This window comes from Alligator mississippiensis, chromosome 2, assembly GCF_030867095.1.
Source record: "Alligator mississippiensis isolate rAllMis1 chromosome 2, rAllMis1, whole genome shotgun sequence".
NCBI lineage: Eukaryota > Metazoa > Chordata > Crocodylia > Alligatoridae > Alligator > Alligator mississippiensis.
In genome coordinates this window covers 63,738,842-63,761,778 of record NC_081825.1, presented here as the reverse complement: position 1 = coordinate 63,761,778, position 22,937 = coordinate 63,738,842, and the positions used below count along the sequence as shown (strand labels likewise).

The following is a 22,937-nucleotide window of genomic DNA, read 5'->3' as shown; positions in this document are numbered from 1 at the left end:
TTACAATTCAAAACTGTTTGTCCATTTCTTTTTCATAAATATCATTCGTGGTGTGAAATGAGTATTAGCCTAAATGCCCTTTTTCTGATATTGACAGAGTTTTAATCTCTGGTGGAGTTATTATTCAGTGTTACTTCATGTACAGCTTAGGAACAAAAGCCTTATTCATTCAATTCACCTACTCAATTAGCAAGGCTTTTAAAAAAAGAGGAAACAAGAAAACTTCATGATGCAGGGGCCTGATTCTTAATCACTTCCTGATCTGTGCATTTTTAAAGAACATTAAATTGGTGAACATTGACATTCTCAGAGTTTTAAAAAACTGACAAGTGAAACATTGGAGACGGGGGGGAAAATGGATTTTTAAAACAAATTTAGGAAATATATTTAACCCAAAGTAATAAAATATGAAGAGTAGATTATGTTTACAAGTATGGAAAGCTCCGTATCCCAACGGTATTCTATTTTGTATTCTTTTGGAAGACAATTTTAATTAATAAAAGCTACATGATAAACATGTTGAACTGTAGAGGAAAGAAACTAGACAAGCTAGTAAGGCAAAGAAGAATAGGACAGAATGAATGTTGAATCAATGGCAAAGACAGATCAAAATATAGGATTCAGCTCACATTGGGTCATCTACTTTAAAGGGTTATGGACAGGTAATATGAAAGTGGCTCTGTGTCATGACTGGTGGAAGACAGATATATGGTAATAATCAATACTAATATTAACTCATCACTGCTATTTTGTGGTGGTAAGTAGAGAAGTATGTGAATATAATTGTTTATGCATATAGCATACAAATATTATAATATCAGTCTATTTTAATGGCACCTATTGGCCCTTACTTTTTTCTCATTTCTCCATTCTGAGCAAACCAAAAATTAATTGGAAACAATGGTAGCTGAGCTTAGGGCTATGGACATTTGCCTAGATACAGAAATAAAGAAGTATTGAGTGCCCTAGAGAAATATTACCAGTAATCTTGTTAGCTGAAAAGATGTCTCTCCATTATACATATTAGCTTAAACCACAATTTTCACAATCGGCTTGCTTCAGATCCTTCGGCAAATAAAATTTCAAACACAGTGGTCAGGTATACCTTAAGCAGCTGTAATTTATGATAATCAGTTGCAAAATTCACACGTTATATAGCATATGGCCATTAAGAAGGATCAAGGGTCTACAATGTTGCGAATAATTTAAAAATTTATTTTCCTTTGTTATAACAATTGGCCACAGTAGGAAAATATATACATCTCAAAGCTTCCATAGTCAAACAGGCAATAAATACATGATGCCTCTGATTCCTTTTTCATTTAAAATTAAGAAGCAAGTTTTGGTTAATGTAGGTGAACTGATTTGCAGAGCAACTGAGCCCAAGCCAAAAGGAAAAAAAAAAAGTAGGAAAGAGAGCTATCTAATACTGCTGGGTTTGTCACAGCATGCCCTTCTGAATCAATAGCTGCCATTGATGGGACTCAGTTGGAGAGTAGTTTTCAGCAGTCTTTTAGCTTCACCAGTACCAATTGGCTTTAGTCATGACACTGGTGCTGAGGCAACAAAATATGTAGTAACAGTAAAATGGGAGTGGAAATAGTAACCAAATAATGCAAAAATAGGGAGGGGAAAAAAAGGGTTTCTGATGTAGTCCATTTTACCTATAGTATAATATCTTACTCGGACAAAAAAAGTGTTTCTGATAGTTCCCTTAAATAGCACTGATTTGTTTTTTAAACAGTGGCATTTCTACATAAATAAATTCATTTTTAAGTTAAGTAATGTTTTATTAGGTGGTTAATAATATACAAGGCACAAAAAACATGCAACATTAATACATTCCAAAGAGCAAGAAATATTATCATATATGCTTATGTTATATACACACCCCTATGTAGATAGGCACTATATATATGACCTAAACTTATCTTTCATCTACAAATGTAAAAAAGACCTTATATACCAATTCTGATTAATTATTGCCTCTGCTTCCCTGATATACTCACTCTCTCAGTATGGTTGTGGATTTGTGTCTGCATGCACACAATAATGCTTACCGTAAGCATTGTTCAAAAAGTTAGCAATTAGGTCCTCCCAAAATCATGAGAGTCTTCTGAGTCTTAAGGTTCAGGAGACTTTAAATACTAAAGCAATGCAGGTTCTTTATATTTGTTTTTAATATTTAGCTATGTAGGATCACACTTTCAACCAGTTAATCTATAAGACGATTCCCTTCTCTCCAAGTGTCAGGGTTAGAAAAATTTTGTGTCATTTTCCCCTAGCTGACTCCAGGAAAATAGGAAATACAAGATAAAATCACCTAGCTGACTCTGATAGCATTGTAGACCCTCTTTCTTTCTCTCTGCTTATGTATGTGTCTGAGAGAGGGGCAGAGAAAGAGACAGATAGAAAGAAGAGGCAGTGGTGACATCAAGTAAACTACATAGTAGATCCCAGCATTTCAGAATTCTGGTTTGCAGAATCCAGCAAGATAATCCCAGAACCTCAGTGAGATCCACCTTACTCCTACTCAATTCAGCATAACACATGTATCACAACCCAAGGGTGTGATTTTTTTTTTTGTGTGCGCGCGCTTCGGCACTGCTGAATTATTTTCCCGCCGTTTGTAGCTTTCTTTGCAGGGTGCATTTCTTCGTTGCAACACAGAAATGCATGTTGCAAGGAGTTCCCGCCATTTGTATTTAAATTTGTGCCCCACTATTGATCAGTTCTAAATTATTCCTACGTGGCGGCTAGCGATTGGCTTGCTAGCCGTATAAGAGGCTTGAGTGGTTTCCGCCCAAGTCGGAGAACTTTGAGCACGCTGCAGAGTGCCTCTAAGGAGATTTGACTTGCGGCTAAGCTGATCGATAGACTGATCACCTATCGATTCTTCTCCCCGTCGCCGAACAATCCCTCGACGTACCCTTCCCTGTGCGCAAAAGTTCCACGGAGCCTCGACAACTTCGTGTGAGTCCAGAGTTCTGTCCGAGTCCTAAAACTAGTATTTAAGCAAAGTATTCCTGGAAAAGTTCCAGCCTACACCGCGACCATCTTCGGTGTAAGTAAACAATCTTAAACAACCATTAAGCGTCCGTGCCTAATTCTAGTGCGCCGCCTGCCTTCCCCAACCTGGCATGTCCGGGCTGCTGGCCACAGCCCACGGCGCAAAAAAAGGGCCTCGGATCGTTCCCGCCCTGCACAACATGCTCTTAAATAGTGTGGCTCTCCTGCTGCTTAAAGGGGAGGGTCTCTTTCCTAGTTCTCTTGGGCACTTTTTATATGTGTTCCAGGGGGTGGGGGCAGCATGTAGCTCTCTGTTGAGATGAGCACAACTGTGTTTCATGTACCAGCATCCTCGCACTTCAAAATTGCAGTAGGGGTGCTTGAACTAGAGCTTGTGCCCCCACAGCCATTTTGAAGCACGGGGACGCTGACACATGAGATGAAGCCCCTGGCTGGAGTGCAGTAATTACCACGCTGTAGCAGACTCAACTAATCAACTCCAGAACTAGTCTCAATATTCCAGTAGCAGTTGTACTTACACCAAATAATACCTCTTTACTCCTTGAAATTCTCATTTATATAGCCAAGCATTGCATTAGTCTTCTGGTCCACAGTTTGAGGGGAGGGGGAGCTTATGTTCAGTTGACTCCTTTGCACCACCCTCTGAGAACTTTTCTTAATGACTTCCCTGCACACAACACTCCACTACAAAAATATGGACTACTTATTGTTCCTGAATGTATAATCTTCCTGAAGGTAGTAGTGATTGCCTATACCTAACTTACTAGAAGGTCAAAATCACATTAATCTTTTAATTTTAAATTTAAATTTAATTTTAATCTGTTCATTTACTTCTCTCTCGAATACTTGTGTCACCTGGAAACTTTATCAGAAGTGACATTATATTTTCTTCCCACTTATTGATAAAATATTACATGAGAGAACCTCAAAAAAGGTCAGACATTTTATTTGCCCTTACGTTCCACATTATATGGTTCAGCATAAAGCATTTTCTGGCTCTGCATAGCCAGGAGCTGCCTGATCACCAATGAAAGAACACATCTATTAAGCAGAGTGTGGCAACTGTTTCAAGTGTTCTACAGCAGCATTATACAATGCTTTAGGAGAAAAAAATAATTTAGAAACAAATGCTTGCTCATTTTAACATGTAGACATTATAAGCTTTTAGGACATTGTCATTATTTGTGGTGGAGGAGAAAGGGAAGGGGAGATCTTCCTAAATTAGTTAAATTGTTTCTGCAAAAAAAATTTAAAAAGCTATTCTTAATTATTGAATAAGTTCATCAGGACAAATACAGGGTGCACTTTTTCACTGGGTGGCTCATTTCCCACGATTTCTATAAGAAAATACAGGATAAAGTAGGGTAGTCTTTATATAACGTGATCAGTAAATTATCTGTCAAAACAAATTCTCTTTGAGATGCTTCACAAAAGCCTTATTTAAGAGAATTACAAAGCTTTCTGTCTTGTGTCTTTAAAAAAAAAAAAAGAAAAAAAAAAAGCTTTGCCGTATAACCTGAAGGCTTCTGAGAGTAGTTAACTTTCATTATAGAAGGGCTCTTGTGAGCAGGGTTAAAAAAAAGATACTGATGACTGGAATTCAGGTAGAGAGAACCTTTTAATCTCCATAAATCTCTTTTCCTCTAGTACATAAGAATCTATAAAATGAGACACGATGAGATACTGTTTAGAGATGTAGGTCAGAAAGGAAACAATGTGATTAGATGATTTGGAAACCAAGAGAAGCCACTCTCACTTGCTCTCCTTCTGTGTCCTAAACCCATTGCCAATTGTTTCTGCGGCTTTCCTTCTTTCATTTAGGAAGAAGATTATATAGACATAAGTTGTGGCTATTTAATAATTTATTGCTGTTAGACTAACCTAAAGCAGGGGTGATCAACCCCTGCCCTGAAGGTCAGATTCAGCCTATGGAGCCATGCCATCCAGCCCAGGGGTCCAAAAATTTGGGAACAGTGACAGCAATTGCCATGCCCCTGCTGGTAAATTTCCATATTGTTATCCAGCTGTTGGGGCTCTCCATGAAATTAGATTGGTGTGAAGAGGTAGCCCAGATCCAATCTGGGCACAAAAGGCCCTATGCTGGAGGGAGCATGGGGATCTGATCTGGCAGCACAGAATCCCTGATTTGGTGGTGCCAGGCTGAAAGAAGAAGCAGTAGGCCCTGAGTGGAGCTGAGGGAAGAAGTGTGGGGCTCCAATCTGGAAATGTGAGACTGCAGAGCTGGCATGGGGCCTGAGACCAGCTGGCAGTGCAGGGCTGAAGGAGGTCATGTGGGGTCTGATCATGGTGAGCACATCCTGATCCATCCTGTGGACATTCCCTTCCCACTCATCCAGCCTGCAGCACCAAAAGGTTGAGCACTGTTAACCTGAAGAGTTGAAGAGTTGAAGGGAAGGATTAAGACAGGCGGACTTATTATTATAGGCTAAAAAGATATTGGGTCATTTGGATTCAAGGTTATTAAAGCTATTCAAAGCACTTATGAACAGTTTTGAAATACTATGCAATAGTTACAGGACTGAGAAATATGGAAAGCTTTTGTAAAGAGACACACACTGGCCACACTTCTTCCAATGTCAGCTGGAAATGATTGAGGCGTGGGTTCCTAGGTGATGATTCTGGTGTGAATGTACATGTGTATATATATATATGTTATCCTGCCTTTTTTTCTTTTTAACATACAAATGATCCATATACCTAATCATAAAGAGGCAACAATTTAAAAACAGAGAAGGGTTTAGCCATGTTGGTCTAAAATCAGGCAGAAGATTAGGGCAAGGTGGCATGAGCTAGTCTACCTTCTTCTACAGCCTTCTGCCTGAATTCAAAGACAGTGTTACAGCTACAAGGTAGTAACTTGAGAAAGGCCGTTAATAATAATATTTACAAGAAATATTTACATGAGTAAATATTTCTTGCCCGTGAAGGTAAGAATTTGAAAAACAGACTGCTATTTTATGGTGCTTGGCCCCAGTTAAAATCACCTTAAGGCATCTTTTGTCACAGGAGGTCCTCTTGGCCTTTCATTGTAATTTTTATTTGCATCACATAAGACTCTGCCCCCTGAAGCACTCAGAACCATAGGGAAGATGAAAAACCTGAGAGCATGGAGGCATGTTTGAGAATTTGAGAAAATCTCCAAATAGCAGAAGCTGAGGCCAAACTTTGGGGGTGAGACAGTTATGTCAGGATACATGTAAACTGTGATAAAACTGTAATGTTTCAGGGGGGGGTTGTTTTCAAGCTGTCAAAAGTCATCTTTTTCTTTATTTCCAGCTTCTGTTTCTTTCAATTTTCCACTGTCTGTCTGGCTGCTGATTTAATATTTCATTTGGGTTGCCCTGATCTGTGCTGCTCTGTTGACTGCTGAACATGTTTCTGTGCATGGTGGAGTAAAATCCTTTATCTCTTTTAGAAATTAGTTGCTTTATCCATCCCATTTGCTTCAGGGCTTACATTTTTCTGGAGTAAGAACTAAAGTAAAGCATCAAACCCTAAATATAGTTTTCAGGTATATTTTCCCAGAAACTACAGACAGCCACTGCAGCTTTTGAATGTACAGTAACTTTTCACTATCACAGTTCAGCTCCAAGTGTCAAACATGTCCAGGTATTTTAATTAAAATATTTATTTAGTAATTATTATTTAAATTTGCCATCTAATCCCCTTTACATTTTGTTCAGTGTGTACATAGACAATAGCAATATCTTTTGACACTTAGATCATGTAAAAATATTTTGTTTCTACTGGGAGAGTCACTGCTTTCCCATTAGAAACCACAAGTGTACAGATGTTCAAGATTTTTCTCCCAGAGCTGCCCCAGGAGAACAACAATTTGGGAATATCAGGATTAAATCACTCCCTAGAGAGTTTCTCCCGAGAAGATGGAAGTCTGTATACTTTTCCTTCTCGGAGAAGCTGCAGCACAGTCCTCTGACATCCCAAAGTGTTTTTCTCCCCCCAACCCCTTATCAGGAGGCTTGGGCTGGACTCTATTGCTCCATCCAAGCAAAGCAACAAATGAATCCCTTTCATAATCCCCATATTGTGTGCAAGGAGACATACATTGACACCGAGCACTCTGAGTTAGGCAATAAGACCTGCCCTGTGGACTACTGCTGTACCTCTCCACGCAGATGGAGAACCTGCAGAGCATGTTGAGACGTGTGCACATGGGGGGCCCTCACTGTCCAGCATAAATACTTCAAGCTCTCTGCTCCTCAAGGGTTTGGCATTTAAATATCTGTTCAGGGATTTCCAAGTAAGTTTCTCTACCAAGAAATAGAACCTGGGAGAATGTTTACAGTCCTTTGAACATGTGTCTGCAGTCTTAATGAACAGATGCACCACATGTATTCTTAGTCATAGAATGATAGGGGTGGAAGGCACCTCAAGGGTCATCTAATCTAATAAATAAACTCTTGGATGTGCGTTGTCTAGCCCGCTGCCTTCTTCAGGCATGTTTTGCTCCTTGAGAGACTACTCAGCCAGTCCTCTCAAATAAATAAACAAAATCAAACCTTCTGCCATATTCTGAGCACTAGAAGGACAGCTTTTTAGCTCTGGCCCCAACACAGCAGCCTTGCCCCTCCTGGTAGCAAGCTGTTCTACTCACAGTTTGCTTCCTTTTCTTCTTCTTCTTCTGGGACCTTTTATAAGGCTCCTATTGGGTTGCTTCCTGCCTATGCAAATGTCCCTGCAGCTGGCCTCTCAATGGAGCTCACTAGGTGTGACTACATGAGCTGTTCACTGTAGAGCTGCCTAATTAGCTCTGTCTATATGTGTGCCTTATTAGGGTGCATGAAACTAATAAACTTCGCAGCAACACCCCCAAGTCCTGGGATAGACTCCCTTCAGAAGTGGTACAGGCACCTACTCTGGACTCGCTTGAGAAATGTTTGGTTGCTTATCTTGCTGGGATCCTTTGACCCTAGCTGACTTCCTGCCCCTGGGCAGGGTGGCTGGACTTGATGATCTTCAAGGTCCTTTCCAGCCCTAATGTCTATGCAATCTCTGAACACCTGTATTTACAAGTACTAGCCTGCTCTGGAGTCTGTTCATGGCAGCAGCACCCGTTGAGAGACTGCCTGGATGGCTGGGGCACATGGGTGCTTCATGTGGGGTTTGCCTGTCAGCTAGCCCCACAATGAAGCACCCTCATGCCCCAGCCAGCCTCCCCACAGCACAATGAGCCTAGTTGGAGCAGCCCTGGGCTGCTGCCAGCTGGGGCTTCTCTGACTGGCCTCAATGTGCTCCACAAAAATAAACTCTGGAGCAACATACTGCAGAGGTTTTTTGATCCTGTGTGTGTCATTCAAATGGTGCACCTGGGAGCAAAAAACTCCACAGCAATAAGCTCTGGAGTTTGTTTGTGTGCACTAATTGCAGGTGTAGTTGTGCCCACTGTTTCTTTTTAAAGGGACAGCACTCCTCCCTGCCCAGAGGCTGGAAACGCTATTCTTAAACCATCCCTATGCAGCCTTTTCTTGAAAAGTTTCCAAGGCAGCTTTGTTTAGTTGTTTCACTGGTCTTACAAGTAATAAGCTTTTCCTGACATTTGACTGGCAACTGCTTTTCTGTAGCCTAACATTGCTTTATGTCTTTCTTTCTGGGATATGCATGGAAAAACTTTTTTTTTAAATTTTCATTATGGCAGCCTTTCAGATATCTGAAAATTGATGTTAATTTCCTCTGTTAATCTCCTTTTCTCCAGATCTGACAAACATGTCTTCTTTAACTTCTCCCCATATAGTTTGCATTCGAATTCCCTTATCTTTGTCGCTCACCTCTAGATCTTCTCCAGTTTTTGTGTATCCTTTTAAAATGCGTGGCTCAAAGTAGATGTAGTAGTGCAGGTGAGATGATACTAGTGCCTAACAGTAGTACGATAATTTCCCATGCCTTGTGTCTGATGCTTCTGTCACTACATTTGTTCTTTTTTTCCCATTCATGCCTGTAAATGTAGCCTTTATTATTTTATAACATCCCTGATTTTATTTGGTTATGTTACAAACCATAAGAGTTATCAGTTATAATCCGTAGTGGAAAAAAGAATTCAGAAACATGATTTTTTGGATTTTTTTTTATGTGTGCATTTTAATTAACAAAGTAGAAACAAGAACACAGTTTTGAAATATAGATAATTCTCCTTTTTGGAGGTGAAAAAAGTTGGAGGGATTTGTTTTGTTTCTTGCAAAACTAGGTAGTAATATTTTATTATTCTAGGAATCTTTCTTATGGTTAGAGCCTCATCTGCTGTAAATAGGCATAGCACTAAATTAATTTATACCAGCTGAGGAACTGATGCATTACATTTTTTAAAAATTGTTTTCTGTTTATTTTTCATACCTAAACATGCAGTAGTGATTGACTGAAAATATTTCGTATGCCTATTATCTTGCATAATTCTGCCTCATCTTAAAAATAAATGAGCACAAAATTGAATTATCCTTCATATGCATAGTGTAATATAAAATTATGTTGTGTATCAAAAATAAATACTATGGCATTGAATACAAGATATTTCAAAAATATGTTTATCCATTTATAAAAGCTTATCATCTTTGACAACATTTTCATAAGAGCTATGTACAGACTATATTTGATGATTATAGTGTTATAATTTTATTTTTCCAACTGCATTATTGTAGTTTTTTCAATATGGTTGGTATATTCTTTTTTCCTTGTAAACAGATTTTATAAAACTTTTGCATATAAGAATATTATGATGGAAACTGGATGAAACATGGTTGGAGTTGGGGGGGGAGTGTGACAGGGGGCTTTCATTCAAGATAAATATACGAAGCAGTTAAGCTAGTTACTGCAGTGGTGGACTCGCCTTCCAAAATACTGCCTATATGCAAGGCTGGTCAGAGACTGAGCTATATGAATATAGGTACTGGCTACGATTAAAAAAATAGCAGCTCTGTGTGTGTGTGTGTGTGTGTGTGTGTGTTTAGAAGTAGTAAAAAAGCCCTCCATAAAACAGACCAAGATCAGAAAAGTGAGGCGTTGGCCATGCTTTGCTTCACGAGCTTCTCAGGCTAAGTGAGAAATATGAGGAAGAACTTGTGGGTTAGTGGGCTTGTTGGACAGACGAGCTTGGAAACTGTCCCCTACTGTTTGATTCCTTTTCTGTTCAATGAAATAAAACTTTGTGTAGATTCTTCATAAAGAAATAGGATTGCACCAAAGTAACACCTGATACAATATCAATTTCTCATAATGGAAACAATACACCTTACTTAAATATTGACTAATATTGCCAAGCATAGGCACAATAAAAACGTACATTTTGTCCTAGCTCTTAGGGTCATGCAATAAGGACATACCTTTGATTGCTTTTATTTGTATTTTACGTTGTTGTGAAGAAAGCTTGAAATATAAACAAAATTGAGCTGTACCACTGCCCTGCTGACATTTGGAAACAATATTTCTCAGAAATGTATATTTTCCTATCAATTTCACTGCCACGTTAACTATCCTGAGGCACTTACCATGTTTAAGTGCCTATATCCCGTGGGGTATACGCGATTTTACAAAAAAAGTGGATGGGTACAGGCTATCAGCAGACTTTTTTTCCCTGTGGGGGGGCTGGGGCTGGGGCCGGGGCAGGCCATGCCACCTCCCTGCTGGGCCCAGGCAGGCCGGGCTGCACCGCCTCCCCATGTATATGCCACCACGGGGAATACACAGGTACAGCGTATACACAAACTTATTTACAAAAATACAATATTCCGTGGGTTATACGTGGGTGCGGCTTATACCTGTGGGTGGGGTATATGAGCGAAAATACGGTTTATGGCACCCATTACTGTATTATCTTTCTATCACACAATCATTAAACTGTTTTTCCTCACAATCCCCCTTTCCACATCCTGGGTCAGGCCTAGAAGTGTTACCTTGATAAGCCTAGATTCTGTGGGGAGTGTAGAACAATTGGGGCCCTAGAAGCCCAAGCTCTTCATCTGGGACCTTGGAAATTCAGCCCCAACTTCATCTGGGACCTTGGAAATTCAACCCCAGCTTGAACCTGGCTTGTCAAGATATCTATTTTAATGGGAACTGGGAGGTTTGTAGCCGGGGTTCCCAGGCTTCATTTCATTTTGAAAGAAATTGTTTGGCTTTTTTACTCCCTTTTATTTGACATATTTAGCCTCCTAGAAAAAACTTTGAAATTTCATTTCAAAACACATTTTTCCCCTCCTCCCCAGAATTGTCAGTAGAATTTTTTAGTATCAAGGCATGGATCTTCATGTGCAATTAATTCAAAGCAATAAACTCTTGAGCAGTTTGAGCTGGAGTAAACTAGTCCCAGGCACAGCATTTACATGTGTGCCTGGGACAGCAGCAATTTGAGCTGGGGTAGAGCAGCTTATGCCAGGGTCACTCTTACCCTGCTTGGCCTGGGCTGGAGGGAGATGTGGGGGTCAGCTCCGGGTTCCAGGTGGCAGCATCAGGCAGTGGAGGAGCTGGCTGGGGCACAAGGGTACTGAAAGTACAGAGCTATGTGGCTAGTGGCAGGCCAGCATCTAGTCCCCAACTGGCTGGGCTGACTGGGTGCAAGTTATACCTGCAGTCAGGTTCTACACATGTGTTTAATCACAGTAAATTACCCTGCTGTAAGATAGTACTGTATTTGCCAATACTATCTTATGGAAGCATTAATCAGTTTATGACGACCTAATATTGGGGCACATGTAGAGAGTGATGCTTTACACCACAGCTAATTAGTATATTCTATTGTTAAGCACGTGTAGATGCAACTTAGCTTTTCCAAGTTAAACCCCCTTTACAAACACCTACCTTCAAGGCTGTACTTAGAACATCTTAGTCATGTTACAAAATTTGAGTAAAAGACTGGAGCTGGGTGAAAGATTTTGGGAAAAAATAGTTGATTTCTGACGATGCTCATCTTTTCAATTAAATATGTATTAGGGATGAGATAATTAAGGCTGCAGTCTTACCAGCTCCAAGTATTCAAAACTTGTGAGTGAAGCCTCAAAAGAATCAGGAGATTGGCTTAATAAAATTAATGCTAACAATAATAAAATGTAGATTTTTTTTTTTTTTAATTTGTACTTTTCAGTTGGGACATGTAAAGTTCACATTCTCAAACTTTTCTCTGTAGCCTTGAAAGTGAAAGCAGGATTGTCAAAGAAGAAGTTGGTTCAAATTCTAGGAGGTGGGCTCGGTTAAGAATACAACATATTGTGAGACTCATGATTAAGCTGTGGGTTTTTAGAAAATGCTTACTAGGAACCAATTAGGAAAAAAGAGAAAAAAAAGATGGAAGAAATTGAAAATCAAGGAGATCATCATTGCTTTAATGATCTGTATATGACCAATTGATCTCATTTTTGGAATTTTAAATCGAGTAATTTATGTGTGTTATGGTCTAGCTTTGAAATAAATATTGGGAATGGATATATAGAATGGGAAATCTCTTGTATTGCCTTATGCTAGCCTTATCAAATTGAGGATTATAAAGAACTATCTCATTAAGTTTTATTTTGTCTAGGAGGAATCTGATCTAGTGACACTGTGATACAGCACAGAGACACCTGAGTTAGCGCTAAATAAGCTAGCTTGGTTCTAGAAGTAATCTACCTCTGGTGCCTTTCTGAACAAGATATATTAAACTTCATGGAGCTCCCTGCTACTGGGACTAAGCAACTTCTGGCACCTGAGCTAATTTCTTTACAGCTGGCATAGGTAGCCACTGTTTGCCTTAGCTTTCCAGGTCATTGAGAAATGTTTTTCATTACTAGTGTAGCTCTTGAAAATCACTTTTCTTGATGAGAAAGCCTGGTGTCTAGAAATAGAAAGGACTACATTTTTTTTTTTTCTGGAGTAAAGGATCCTACTCTAAACTGTATGACTTGCTAAACTCCCCAAAATGGTCATCACATAGCATACATATCAGACTTCCATAGATGTTTGTATATTTTACAGCTAGTGCATATTCTGTGAAATAGAGAAGGTAATTGTGAGAATTCAGAATATTTTATTAAACAACTAGAAAAAAGTTTCCACAGAAACTTCACTTATTTAAAAAAATTGAAAGAAAAAATTAGCAAAATAGAAAATTGAGCTTTCACAGCCCAATTGAAGTTATTTCTGAATGATTGCATTATAAATGAATGGAAAAGCTTCTAGCCTAAAACTGACAGCTAGAGCTAGGTTTGTGCCAGCTCCCTTGTTCCCTCTATCAGTGCATAACCTCTATTAGGTTATAGCAACAGAAATGCACACTTTCTAGCTCATTCCATTTTGCAGCAGTAGCCTTTCCATTGCCTCTCATTTAAAAGTGTGCTGTTCATAACAGACGATCTCATTTACTTACATGAAGAAGTCATCAGTATAATTCTCAGCATCATTTTTAATGTAGTAGTTTATGAACAAGCAGAAAAAAGGCAAAATGGACACCTAACTATTAAACTAAAAGATACTACTGGAATAGTCTGAGCTTTTATACCTGACTTTATCAAATACAGGTATAAAAGAGCTACTCTGGCCATTTGTCCAGCGTGGGTGCCTCCTTTTGAAAACATTCAAGGAAGGCAACAACATCAACATAACACTAAAAATATACATAATCTACATAAAGGGCATCATAATAATGTCTCTTTTCATCAATCATTACTCCATATAACGTCAACCAAAATTAACCTTTTCCCTAGTAATAGCACTTTAAAATAAATGTATCTAATATTCAAACATCCATAAAAGCAGAGAATATTTAAACATCCATTCTTCTTAATACGCTTTTGTTCTGACTGTAAGACTATTAAGTTTCACAATAAAGTATCAAAGTAGATTAAAAGTCTGATAGGCAACAGCAAAAACAAAGTGCAAAAACAAAAACAAAGGGCAGGCTGTACTTCCCTGCTGTCTGCCCCGAGGTGTGCGTGCAGTCGCCACCAGCACGGAGCTGATGCCGGAGCTGTGGAGCCCAGTGTGCAGCTGTTTGCAGCCTGTCCACTGCTTCCTGCAGCTGCCCAGAGCCCAGGCTGGCTACAAACAGCTGCACCAGGCTCCAGAGCCCAGTCACCAGCTCTGTGCCAGAAGCAGGGGAATGACCGGGGTTGTGCTGCCTCAGGCCCCTTCCCCACCGTCCACTCTGAGGCACAGGTGCATGAGCCAGTACAGAGCTGATGCTTGGGCTCCAGAGCCTGGCACAACTGTTTGCAGCTTCCTGCCTCAGGCCCCTTCCCCACCGTCCACTCTGAGGCACAGGTGCATGAGCCAGTACAGAGCTGATGCTTGGGCTCCAGAGCCTGGCACAACTGTTTGCAGCTTCCTGACTGGAAAATGGCAAGAAAATTGGCCTTTTCTGCAAGCTTTCAGGATCAAAGTCCCTTTGTCAGGCTCTGGGAAAAGTGTAGATGGTAGAAGATGGTAAAAAGTCCCCATAGGTTGGAAATAAACTTCATTTTTGCACAGAGGGAGCTGAAGCTGGAAGTCTGTCCCTAGTTTGTATGTCTTTTTGTCTTAGACCAACCCAGCTACCAAGTACACCCCTGAAACATGGAAGATGCTGAATTTCAGCCGATTTTGGATTTTAAACTTCATTTCAGAACAACAAGGAATTTTTTTTTTTGCCTCCCTGCCTGCCATCTGACACCTCCAGGGAAGGAATTCTACCTGATCAACACATCAAAGAGCTACTCAACACAGCTCATGAAGACAGTCATGGACCCAGAGGGACAGACTTCCATCTTCAGCTCCCTCTGTGCAAAAATGAAGTTTATTTCCTACCTATCGGGACTTTTTACCATCTTGTACCATCTACACTTTTCCCAGAGCCTGACGAAGGGACTTCGATCCCGAAAGCTTGCAGAAAAGGACAATTTTCTTGCCATTTTCCAGTTGGTCTAATAAAAGGTATCATTTTGGAACCAAGAGTTCTAGTTTTTTGTATGTCTTTCAGGGTTTTTAGGGCACTTTTACATGTGCTGTGGGAGGCATGTGGGGGGTGCTTTCTTAGAGAGCTGTGCTAATTAAAAGCACCTGAATGTCATGTGTATCACTGTCCCTGCACTGAAAAATGGCAGTGGGGCACTTTGAATTGAAGCTCATCAAATGAGTTTCAGTTCAATGTGCCCTGCTGCCATTTTCAGCAAGGGTACACTGATACATATGACGCTGAAGTCTGCTGGAACACATTACTTTCTGTGCTTCAGCAGACTCAATTAATCGAGTCTGCTGTGACGCACTGGATTTCCAGCAGGTCAGAACAGGCTCCTTGCATGTGTATAGGAGCCCTTAGTGACACTTTAATGCACATTTGCCTATTTTAATGCACATTAAAGTGCATATATAGACATGCCCAGTGTGTGCCCACTGAACCAGGCCCTTGAAATAAAAGACACTTAACTTCTGTATCTCCACAAGCTGGATGAGCACCATAAAGACTTATGAAGTTGTAGGCATGTCCAAACAAAGCCTTTTAGGAATCTAGGCAGTAGTATAACAAAGTGGGGGGGTAGTAGGGGGTGGGGCAAGTGGGACATCAACCCTGGGCACCAACCTTTGGGAAGCTCAAAAAGAGCACAATGACTGGTGCTGCCCCATGCATAGCTGCTGCTCCGAGTACTCTGTGTCTAGTTAACTTTACTGGCCAAAACTTTTATACTTCAGGTTGCTCCAGTATTAGGTAGCACCTCAGTGAAGGTTTGGAAGTTCTAATTTTTGGACCTAGGGAATTCAGACGGCCAAATTCCTTCTTGGGGGTTTAGAAAGGAAAGACTAGGTTGGGGTTACAAAGCTGAAGCACACTGATAGTATTTCCTAGGGATACAGGTTGTGCAGGCACAAAGGAGCCACTATTTAAAAAAGCATTTTAAATCATTCCATGTATATATCATTGTCTATAAATCACAGCATTACAGAGATATATGTGCTTCTCAGTAAATTCAAATGTGAGGTATCATTTTAGGTCAGGAATTGTATCCCTGCCCGCTTTCCTCCCCACTTGAATAATCGTGAAGAGAACCAGGTTGTTTAAACCAGTGGTTCCCAACCTTTTTTGTACAGGATCCATTTGGAAGCATCGATGGCCAGTCCTGACCCAGTGCCCCTCACTTCTGACCTGCTGCCCCCCAGGTCCCAGCTCCTCAGTGTGTGGGGTGGGGAGTGGGGTTTTGGGGGGATATGTGGTGTAGGCTGGAACTCTGCCAGCCTACAAGGTATTCCCACATTTTTCTCCTTTAAAGGAGAATCCATTTTTAAAGTTTGCTCATGACCTTTTCATATATTCTTGTTACCCATTTTTGGGGTGCAGCCCACAGGTTGATAAACACTGATTTAAACTATCAAAATTCTTGTGCTTCTCATATGTTAGACTTAAAATGAGATTTTAAGTGCATTTCAAGTTGAGGTTAATATGTGCTGGCTGTTAACTATGCTCCTAGGAGTAAAGATGAAGTTTTTTTATTCTGAAATAATATTAAAATCTGGGGAAGAAGAAAGATGAGGGAATTGTAATATACAGAGGGACAAAATAAAATGAACATAGTTTTATCTAAGGCTTGATTTTAATAACTTCTGATTTTAATTATCTAGAAAATATTGCCTCTGATTTTGAAGATTAAAAAAAAATAAAGCTTTAGGATGGCCAAAAAGTTTGTTTAGATTTCTTGTTTCCTTTTGCTGGAGTAACAAATAATACTTCTGAGGAAGACCAGTAAAAAGTAGGGGAAGAATAGTTTTTGCTTTATCCCATTTCAATGGTATTTCTTGTGGCTTTCTTATTTTAGTACCCTGAAAGAGTTAATGTCTACTGACAACTGTAATGATTCTTTGTCAAACCTTCAAATTTCCTTTACCCACTTCTTAATTAAAAAAACCCCAACGTGTACAGAATATAAAACTATGTACTGAGTTACATTAGTGCGTCTGCATACTATGTACAAATCTGGGATGCATCTGGGATGTTTTTGGTAGAATTCAGAGACTTGGGGAAACCTGTTCATTTCCCTAGTGAACATTTCTGCACTTCATACATTCAACACCAATTTAAACATAATTTGTTTTCATTGTCAGTCTCCTCCTAAGAGAGGTAACAGTAGTAGGACCTGATGCAACAAACCCTTAGAGGAGTATCACTCAACTGGAAAGGGCACGTTTCATATACAAAAATAAGTAATATTTTAGTTGTATTTTTATGCTCACCAAAAAGGTTAATAAAGCTTTAACTTTTGAATTGAGGTACTGGGCTTCATGTTGTGTCAATGAAAATAGTAAAAGGCAAAGAAATATGCACTTGGGTCATTCATTACTGATACTTCTCTAACTGGGGAGCTAGGGATTTAAACACAAAAGTATGGAGGAAACTGAATTCCTGTGTGTCTAGGCACTGGTTCTTGATAGACTTTACAATATTGCTCCCTCATTGTAACAAGATGCTAGACAGCAGTATCAAGCACCACATTTTAGGCCCAAGGGACTATCTTTTCACATCAGGCCACCAGCACAGTAGTAGGCACTCTTGCATATGCAAGACTGTGCCTTATTTTGTCTCCCAGCACCAAGTATCTTAAGTCTTGAATCACAGTCATGCCTTCTTGAATTTGCTTTCTTTGACTCTGTCACCTATTGAGGATACACTTAGAAAACCAATGAGTCGTGGATAAGGATGGTTAGAAAATTTTGCTTCCAATTATATTTGAAATATATATGCATGTATGCGTACACACACAAACACGCACACACACTTATAATGAAAAATGTCAGAAATATTTGTCCTTGGTTCTTATCTAGATTATGCCTGAACAACTCAAAAGAAGTCCTAAAACAACTTACATCTTGGGTGGCCAACATGTGCCTCAAGTGACAGGCAGCCTGTTTATGTGGCTATCTGGGGTGGGGGCAGGCAGCATAGTGGTAGATAGGGCAGGGAGCAGAAAGCAGAGCAGCAGATCAGGCAGGAGAAGGGAATTGGAGTGGTACTCAGGGAGGGTGAGGGGCTAATTTGTGGCAACCTTACCAAAAAGGTTAGCTCTCACTGCTGTAGTGCATCAAGGCAATCACTTTGGTTAATCTGAAAGATTGTCATCAAGGCTTTTCACCAAAAGTGTATGAGGGAATAACTTTTTATATGCTTTGTTTTAACACATGAAAGAGCCATCTATCAGAACATGGTGCAAGTGAAGCACCTTTTAAAATGTAAGATGCCAGGTCTTGTTAAAATGCTAATTGGTGTCAGTGGAAAGACAATTTTTTGGTGGTTAATTTCAATGGGTTTTGAATGCAGGTCCAAAATGCACCTTTGAGAACATGTTTTAAAAAGTGTTGCTCCCAAGGCCTCCATATTACATTTGCAGACTGTAATACTTTCACACTTGCAGACTGTAATACTTTCACATATTTTTCAATGACTTTCAATATAGGAACTCACATAGCTTCAGTATGTACATTATAGCATTATTATATAGCATGCATCATTATTATGTAAATAATACCTTGTTTTACACACTTTACAAAACAAATAAAAAGCTGCATATCCCTTGAAAGGATCCCAGCTAACATTAGATGTGACACAACAAGTAAGAATGACAAATAAGAGAGGGAAGTAGGGAGCTAGATAAAAATTCCAGCAATCAGATCATGGTTACTCAGTTTAGTCAAGCCTGTGTCATGGTGGGTTTTCTGAATAGTTCCATCCTTTGGGCAAAGGGGTTACTCATGTAAGTAAGAACTACTGGAAAGATCATAACAAGATTGATCCCTTGAAAGAGAATGGGCGGGAGTCAGGATTATGAAAGCATGGCACAGTGAGTGCCATTATCATTTCTGGATTTGGCTGGCATTATTTTCAAGCTTATTCTGTTTTCATTAAAATGTAAGAGGTAATGCCTTGGTAATTGCTGCATTCCAGCTAGTCTCAGCATTTTGTACATCAGCAACCCTGTACTTCAAAATGGCAACAGGGGTACTTTAACTAAAGCTTTTTCAATGAGGGGTCACTGATGCACATCACAGGGTTGCTGATACACAAGATGCTACAGGCACTTTAATTAGGCACTAGGTAGTAGGGAAACCTAATTGAAGTGTCCCTCCCACCCTCAAAGCACGTGTAAAAATGCTCAAAATGACTACAACTTTCAAACTTTGATGTCAGAAACAACCAACTCCCTTTCATATTAAGAATGGATGGATAGCTCATAAAAGGCAAGTAAAGAACCAGGTACTGATCATTTATTTAAATTATTAAATAATTTGTTTAAAAAAAAATAATTCTTCAGAAAGTTAACACATTACTTTTCTACTTTAGTCATAAAAAAATTGCTTTCCCAATCATTACTCTTAAATTTCCACTTTCCCATACTGAGCAAGATTCTATATGAACTTTTAAAGTATTATAATATTTTATAATGTTATGCACTATTTTTTGTACTTGTGAGAAGTCCTGGCTTAACAACTCTTAAATCAGTCCGTATTTATTTACAGCATGGGCAGTGACATAGCAGTTTTCCTCTAATTGCCATACTAAAGAACTTTCACTCAGACCCATAGTTTTATCCAGGGCTAACAGAAATTGACAATTAAGTAGTCAACCAGTACTAACTGTGGTAATAATATAAACCTGTCCACTAACATATGGACTCTGATTATTTCCATATTTTACATACATTCTCAACCAGCCATCAATTTTCACTTGTTATGATTAAGTGTGCATAAACCCAGGATTTTATTCTATTGTAAATTTACACCACAGTGGGCACCTCTACATGTGAAATAAACACAGCTGAAAAAACTCTGGTGCTGCTTGTGCCAGAGTTTATTGCTCCTGGGTATAGTGTTTATACATGCATCCGGGACTACAGCAGAATGAGTTGGGGCAGCACTGCCACAACTGGCAGGGGCCTCAGGGGTCAGCCTGATCTGTGCCAGCCCAACAGACTGGAAGGGCTGGCTTGGGTGTGAGGGTGCTACAGTGTAGGGTTAGCTGGAAGGCAGCCCCAGTACTGTAGCACTGTGGTCTCCCAGCCAGCCACATCACTGTCTACATGTGCATTTTAGTGGATTAAATAACTCCACCATAAGATAGTACTTATATCTGGCAGTATTAACCTATGGCAGAGTTAATTAATTTACTCTGGCCTAATGGCTCCACTTGCATAGACAATGACACTTTATTCCAGAGCTAATTAGGCAACTGCACAGTAAGCATCTCATGTAGATGCCCCCAGTTGTCCCAAACTGCCTGCCCATAGTAGATGCCACTAGGTGACAGGGAAGCCTTTTGCATTGAGCAGACTAGGGACATGTACAAGCATTACACTTTGATTAACCTAACCAAGGTTAAGTGAATCTAAATGGCCAGGGGTACAGGTCTTCACAGGGCTTAAATCACCCTAAAAATGGTGCACCTCATCTAAAGGTAGTTCACCGTAGGAGGTCAACTAATCTTAGGATGACCTGAGATTAGGTCAACCCAATCTAAAATGGATGAATCTAATCTAGTGAAAACCTGCATTCATTCACAGCACAGCCACTTGCCTGAGTCAAATCCTACACCCATGACCCTGGCTGGGTTATTTTTAGGCCTCCAATTCCCTTCCCACCAGACCCACAGACCTACCAACTCCTCCTTGACTTGTCAACTCCCCCTGGACCTGCCAGCATCCCCTGAGAACTCTACAGTCCCCTGATGATCCTGCTAGCTCCTCCTGCCTCCAAGGCTCAGGCTGCCTGCACCACTCCTGGCATTAGCAAGTGCATACATGTCACTCATGGTTTAGGTTTAGACATCTTAATGTAAGCCACTAAAACCTAAGCCAGGTCCCACAAATGCTTGTTCACTCCCTAAATCAGTGGTCACCAACCAATGGATCTTGATCCACCAGTAGATCTTGGAGCCTCTTGCAGTGTATCCTGGAGTCGATTCGAGGCTGGGGTGGGGGGCTGAGTGCCCATATGCATGCCCCAGCCCAGCAGGTCAGTTTGTGTGGGTGGGGGCTAGATTGAGTCCCCCATGGTGAGGGACAGTGCCGCAAAGGCAGGAGCTGAGTGGGTAAGTTGAGTGGGGCCCTGGCCGGGTGGCACTTGCCTGCTAGGGAGGTGCACCCCCGAATAATTTTTTTTCCTTTTGCCTCAATCTGCCCCCTGCCCCCCACCCCCGACTTACCTGCTGGGGGTTGCTTTTAAATGGCAAAGGTGATCTCCTATTTTAAAAGGTTGGAGACCGCTGCCCTAGGTGAAAAGTGCATGACCATTATAATTCTAAATGATACTTGTTTCTTGTTTTCTGACGGGTAACTATACTCCAGAATGGAGCGATTGACACTGGTATAAGACTGTCATGTATTTGCTTCACTTGTACTTTATAATAAACTTGCTGTGTGTCTGCACCCTAACTTGGACTTGAACTGGTTACCTACAGATGATAATGAAGATTTCATTTAAGCCCTCTGAATAATCTATCACCTCTTCTGACATGCAGTAGCTTAATTAAGGGGCGGGAGAGTGGGTCACCAGCCTAGGTGCTGACATGGGAGAAGGGAAGGGAGCACATGCAAAAAAAAGTAGCTCCCATGGCTGTGGCTCTGTGCACTGAAACCCCAGCCATTGCTGTGGCTCTGTACAGTCCAGGGCACAAAAACTGCCTAGTTTTTCCATCTGCTTACATGGTTTAATGGACATTAGTTGGAAGCTGAAAATAGTATTTTGGTGTGAACATTTGTTTGTCTTGAGGTGTTTGAGCTATTTTAGTGTGATGAAGAATCTGAGAGAAATAAAACCCCCCCCTGCATTGGAGGTCCGTTATAAAAGTTACAGCAGAGTGTCTTACAGAGATTAAGAAAAATGGCTTCTTTCCAAACTTCATATCTTAGAACAAAAGTATCTCCCGTCAGCACTAAGCCTCGATTATGCCCTCAGATATGCATAGCACTGAAATGTGAAATAATTTATGCATTTGAAGGGCTAGCAGCAGCCTCCATGATGAACTGTTGTTCCTCAGGGATAGTGTCTTCTAAAAAATGGTGCATTGTGCCAGATATACACAGTGCATCTGCACTTCAGGTTTTCCCATACTAATGAGTAGATTTGATCAAAAGTTAATGTTTACTCCTATATATTTAAATGTGGCATCTAACAAATCTATAGGGGTAGATTTAACACTTAGGAACACAGAGTAGATTTGTGGATAATACTCATTTCTGTATGTACATTTTTGTCACTTATTACAAAAATAAATGGAGGAAATATTCTGAATGACTTTATCTGTAGATTATTGTTAATGAAAAATATTAAAGTAAAGCTTAGAAACCTGCTCATAGGTACAATATATGACAATCCTTTTTATTGCATTAATAGCTCAGGTATAAAAAAACCCCCCTAGATTCCCTACTTTATGTACGGTTGAGGCAAAGCTGTGTTTTTGGACTATGTATGTGTGTGTGTATGAGTGGGGGCGGGGGGGGGGAGAGAGAGAGAGAGATGCTTTTACAATCAGGATGAAAATAATGAAGGCTATTACCCTCAGTCTTTCGTGCTTGCTAATGGTGTTGGTCTTTCGGATTTCTTTCTTTCCCACATAATTGTCTGGGAAAGATATCTTTCTTTCCCTCAGCCTGTTTGGAGGGGTCTTTTCCCCTGTTCATACCATTTTCTTAAAAAAACAAGACAGTGCTCTGTCCCAACTCAGCACTTCTGAATTTAGCGGTATGTTTTCCTTCTCTCCAAGAATGGCCAACTTTATCCTAGAGTAAGCTAGGAATCTCCACATGCTCTTACATATAATACAGTTTGCTTGGGAAAATAGAGAATATAAGAGTAAAACAAAAGTAAACTGAAGTGTGATGAGTAGATTTGACCCTTTCTACGAGGCTACGGGTAGATTTGATGTGTGTTCATGTTATATATAAAAACACACACAC

General features: G+C 40.1%; 1 long non-coding RNA gene across 1 annotated transcript in view; it reads left to right on the top strand.

Annotated features, from left to right (window-relative positions):
* Positions 1-22,937, top strand: part of LOC132248555 (uncharacterized) — a 298,162-nt gene that overhangs the window by 212,308 nt on the left and 62,917 nt on the right. The gene's annotated exons all lie outside the window — the stretch shown is intronic.